The 5,336-nt window shown below is 42.8% G+C and overlaps 2 non-coding genes across 2 annotated transcripts; one reads left to right on the top strand and one right to left on the bottom strand.

Annotated features, from left to right (window-relative positions):
• Positions 1–502: 502 nt before the first annotated feature.
• Positions 503–611, top strand: LOC120268343. Its single transcript, XR_005538912.1, has one exon. It is a non-coding gene; the product is annotated as a small nucleolar RNA R71 (small nucleolar RNA).
• A 3,587-nt stretch (positions 612–4,198) lies between these two features.
• Positions 4,199–4,305, bottom strand: LOC120266183. Its single transcript, XR_005538029.1, has one exon. It is a non-coding gene; the product is annotated as a small nucleolar RNA R71 (small nucleolar RNA).
• Between the last annotated feature and the right edge of the window lie 1,031 nt (positions 4,306–5,336).

Consider the following 5,336-nt stretch of genomic DNA (forward strand, 5'->3'; position numbering starts at 1 on the left):
GGTGTTTGCTGAAATCCGGGTGGGGCAATGGTCTTTTGTTGCCCTTGATTGCCCCATGAGAGATTTGGGTGGTTTCTCCACCCTTGGTTGTAAGTGTTGCAATACGGATTACCTTGTCCTCTTACCGAATTGCCCACAAAATCTACTTGTTCACTTGGGGCTGAAGTTGTAATCGAGATAGGGCAATCCGACGGCATATGTGAGCCCCCACAACCATCACAACTTGTGATTGCGGCTACCCTTGATGAAGTCAAAGTGTCCAATTTCTTGGTCAGTGCTTCTACTTGGGCTGCCAAGGATGTAACCGCGTCGATCTCATGGAGTCCGACCACTTTCTTCTTGTCTCTTACATTCCATTGGTAGCTATTCAAACCCATTTCTTCAATTAAGCTGTCGGGCTTCTTGAGTCTTGTTTCCCAATGTTCCTCTGGCGGCATCAAGAAGTTGTTTGCTACTCGAGTTCAACCCATTGTAAAATGATTGAATAACCATCCACTCGGGGAACCCATGTTGTGGACACTTCCATAAAGAGGTCCCTTGAATCATTCCCAAGTCTCAAATAAAGATTCAAGCTCCATTTGAACAAATGATGATATCTCATTACGAAGTTTTCTGGATTTCCCGGAGGAAAAATACCTTGCAAGGAAAGCCTCGGCCATTTCGTTCCATGTTGTAATCGAGTATCTTGGCAATGAATGAAGCCATTGTTTGGCTGTCCCCTTTAATGAGAATGGAAAAGTCCTCAAACAGATTGCATCATCTGAGACCCCATTAATCTTCAACATATCGCAAACTTCAAGGAAATTTTCAATATGATTGTTTGGGTCTTCATCCGATAACCCATTAAATTGTGCGAACTGTTGAACCATTTGAATGAAACCCGGCTTTAACTCAAAATTCTGGGCTGCTACCGGTGGCCTAACAATGCTCGATTGTGTCCCACGAATTGTAGGCCTAGCAAAATCTGAGAGTGTTCTTGGTTGCCCCCCTTGTTCTGCCATATTCTCAGATTCTTCAACCTTTATTTCAGCTGGAAAATTCTGTTCCTGCACAGGTTTCTTGCCCCTTCTACGAATTCTTCACACAATTTAAGGATCCTCTTCAACCAATGTCGAAGGGTTCCCTCGGGTCATAACCTGTAGCTGAAATCAATGAAAAGAAACAATAAGAACGGCGGAAGAGATAAGTGAAGTGGAAATAGAAAATTAAATTGTGAAAGACTAAAGTAACCAAGTCCTAGCGTTCCTAATATCCCGTTCCCCGGCAACGGTGCCAAAAACTTGACACGTCCGAATATGCACGTATGTACCGCAAGTGCACGGGTGTCGAAGTAATAATTACCCCTGTGAGTGGGTAATCAAATCCACAGGGAACGGAAGTATTAGTATTAACCAATTCTTAGTTATCTAGTCAAAATCAATGGATATGATGAAATGAACTAATTGCAAGATAATTAATAAGCAAGCAAGTGAGCAAGAAAATGAGTAAAGGAGATCTCAATCAATAAAGATGAGGTATCCGAGCAATCCTCCCCCTAGGATCTAACATGAAGCTCACGATTCACTAAATGCATCTAAACCGAGTCTAATGAGTCGAGGTAATCCAAGAACAACAGGTTCTTGCCTCCAAGCCACCGGTACTAGTCCCCTAAAAGGTCCCGGCGGAGAAATCACTCAATCTCAACACCTCACACCCCATATGACCGCAATACGCTCTAGGGACAGCTAAGAGTGAAACCAATTCCTAAGGATAGATCCAACCCTAATTCCCGGTGAAGGATCTCTAACCCCCTACAAGGTCCCGGCGGAGAAATCTCTCAATCTCACACCTCACACCAAATATGGTTGCCTAGAGTTTAGGGAATACGGAGATAGGAAAAACTCAATCGGAAGGGAGAGGGGACACTCCACTATCTCATGACTTACCCTCACAACCCTCTTTAACCTTGACGTTCTAACTCTAATGGAGACCTCTCTCACATCAAAGTAACAAATCATGCAAATCCAATCAACCTCAAGGATTAATTAAACAAGCAAGCAATGGGAATACAAGGTAAAAACTCAAATCAACTCAAATTAATAGAAACATAAAGGAAATCATTACAAAAACATAAATCCTATGGTTCACATGCCCAAATACCTACTATGGTTTAGCCCTCCAGGGAGCAAGTTACAAAACAATGATTATTACAATAAAAAGCAATGAAAGCAATGAAAGCCATGAAGTAAAACCCCCTTAAATTCCTGATGATGGCCTTGATGGGTCGCCCAAGGTCTTGAAGAATCCTTCTCGGAACCTAGGTCGCCGAAGGCTCCCTCTTTGCTATGACGGAGAGAAGATCGATCAAAGTTGGTGATGGACGCCCACCAATATCGCCAAAGACCTCCTCCAAAACCCTAGCCGCCTTGCCTTCAAAGTGCTCTCGAAAACCCTCGCCAAAAGTCTCCCCAAAATAGTGCAAACGGCCTATTTAAAGCCCAAAATCGCGCCTGTCACGTGCCCTCACGAGCCCGTGTGGATTTTCCAAGTGGCCGTGTGAACAGTAACTTTAGTACAGTACCACTACAGTAACATTAATACAGTATTTTTCACAAAACGCGATCCAAATACTCTTCTCTTGAGGCCACATGTCCGGGCACACGTCCATATGGTAGGCTATAAAACTTTTCTTCATCGACGTATCTTTGAGAGGTCTTGCAATCTTCACAAGAGAAGGAACATGAAGATGTGACTGCCTTTGTGCCCTTCCAACTAGTGATTTGACTTCAATCTTCTTGGAAGTTGGCACACATCTCTAGGTTTATGAACTCCTCTCGTATTTCGGTCCTTGAATTGAACAAGAACTCCCAACATTGTGTCTTTATAGCCTATCTTTGTTTCCTTTTTACTCTTCAAGGCATTAACAACCTATATGCATAAAAGAACACAAAATACACAATATGAGACATAAAAAACTGTAAAAATGATGCTCAATGCATGTAAAACATATATAAAAATATGTCTACTCAAGCACTTATCAGTATCTAGGGCTTAATTGTGGTTAGGGACCTTCCACCTTCACCAAAAGGTTAGGTCTATAATTAGGAAGAGATTTATGACTTGGAATCCCTAGAGCTCATTGCAACTCTATTCGAGTGCGAGGTTGAGAGGTTATCTAATCTCTCCTCCGGGACATGTATAGAGTTAGGCATAGTTGACCTTAGATTTGGGACTATGTAATTAAGGATATCCACGACTCATCATTGCATCGATTAGGAAGCATAATAGAGGGTTCTTGCACTTGAACCAATTATCTTAGGCGGAGCATTATCTGAGTACCCCATCTTTATCGATTGTCTTACCTCCTCCTTTTCTCGTACTCTCTTACTTGTTATTTTTTACTTTTGAGAAATGGATCATTTTCACACTTATCACTAATGATCTTTCACATAGCTAAGAATCGGATTAAGTGTTTTTATTCCCTATTCCGGGATTATTACTTTGACAAACCCGTGCACTTGAGGGATATACGCAAGGGGACCTTGTCAAGTTTTTGGCACCGTTGTTGGGGAATAGGCGTTTAGAGATACTTTGCACTTTGTTTTCTTAGCGATTTCACCATACATTCTATTTCCTATCTTCTTATTCTATCATCGTTCTGATTTCTTTTTCTTTCTTTTTGGGTGCAGCTCCAGGTTATGACCTGAGGGAATCCCTCAATATTGGTTGAAGGAGATCCTGAGCTTGAATGTACACTTAGAAGAAAAGGGGAAGAGCCAATGGAAGAACAGTCTAATTTAGCTTATTTGGAAGTGGAACAATCTTAAAACATGGCAGAACTGAACGAGCAACAGCAGACATTATCTGATTATGCTAGACCTTCAGTGTTGGGAACACAATCGAGCATTGTGCATCCCTCGATTACAGCTCAGAACTTTGAGTTGAAGCCGGCATTCATCCACATGTTGCAGCAATCCGCACAGTTCAACGGTTTGGCCGATGAGAATCCAAACAGTCATATAGAGAGTTTTCTTGAGGTGTGTGATATGCTGAAGATAAATGGAGTGACGAATGATGCCATCAAGTTGAGAGCCTTCCCATTTTCCCTACAGGGAGAACGAAGCAGTGGCTACACTCATTACCTAGAGCATCGATTACCACATGGGAGGAGATGGTAGAAGCTTTTCTTGCCCATTATTTCCCTCCCGAAATATCTGCAAAGCTTAGGAATGATATCTCATCCTTTGTTTAGTTGGAATTGGAGTCTCTATTTGAGACATGGGAAAGGTTCAAGGAACTCCTGAGAAAGTGCCCGCAACATGGATTCCCGGAGTGGATGATTGTTCAAACTTTTTATATTGTTTTGAACCCGAGTACAAGGCAACTGTTGGATGCGGCAGCAGGAGGTACCATAGGTAGCAAGACCCCGATGAGGCCCGTCAATTAATTGAAGAAATGGGGTTAAACAGCTACCAATGGAACGCTAGGGAGAAGAAAAAATGGCCGGTCTCCATGAAATTAATGCAGTAACTTCATTGGCGGCTCAAGTGGACAGTTTGAGTAAGAAGTTAGATCTTCTAACTTCAAATAGAGTGGCGGCCACGACTAATTGCAACGGGTGTGGTGGAGGACATGCTCCCTCCGATTGCCCAATCTCTATTGGTGATGGTTCTTCGTTGTTGAAAGTTGATTTTGTAGGTAATGGCATGAGACCTCAAGAAAACCCATATAGCAATACCTACAATTCAGGTTGGAAGAATCATCCCAATTTCTCATGGAGTAATCAGGGTCCACAGAAGGCCATGGGGTCACCGGGTTTCCAACAACAACAACAACAACAAGCTCCTCAGGTGGAAAACAGAGTCTCAGGTTTGGAAACCCGAATGACTGACTTAGAGAAGCAATTGGATAGATTTGTACAATCTGTGAATACAAGGTTTGAATCAGTCGAGGCTACACTTCGTAACCACACCACTTCTTCTCATAACCTTGAAAATCAGGTGGGGCAAATTGGGAATTCTCTCTCTAAAAGGCCACATGGAAGCTTGCCGAGCAATACAGAGACCAACCCTAGAGAGCATGTGAAGGCGATCACTTTGAGTAGTGGTCGTGAGGTTGAAGGTAGGCTTCCGAGTGAGAAGCCAAAAGAACACGCACCCGAGGTTGTAGAGGTAGAAGAGGGGACGAGCAAAGAGAAAGAGGTGGCACCCCCATCTTTCAAGCCAAGAATTCCCTATCCCTCTAGATTGAAAAATGACCAAGGGGATGAATAGTACAAGAATTTCCTGAGTTTGTTCAAGCAGCTCCACATCAATATTCCTTTTGTTGAGGCATTGGCCCAAATGCCTAAGTATCTG

The sequence above is a fragment of the Dioscorea cayenensis genome, chromosome 1 (genome assembly GCF_009730915.1).
Source record: "Dioscorea cayenensis subsp. rotundata cultivar TDr96_F1 chromosome 1, TDr96_F1_v2_PseudoChromosome.rev07_lg8_w22 25.fasta, whole genome shotgun sequence".
Taxonomy (NCBI): Eukaryota; Viridiplantae; Streptophyta; class Magnoliopsida; order Dioscoreales; family Dioscoreaceae; genus Dioscorea; species Dioscorea cayenensis.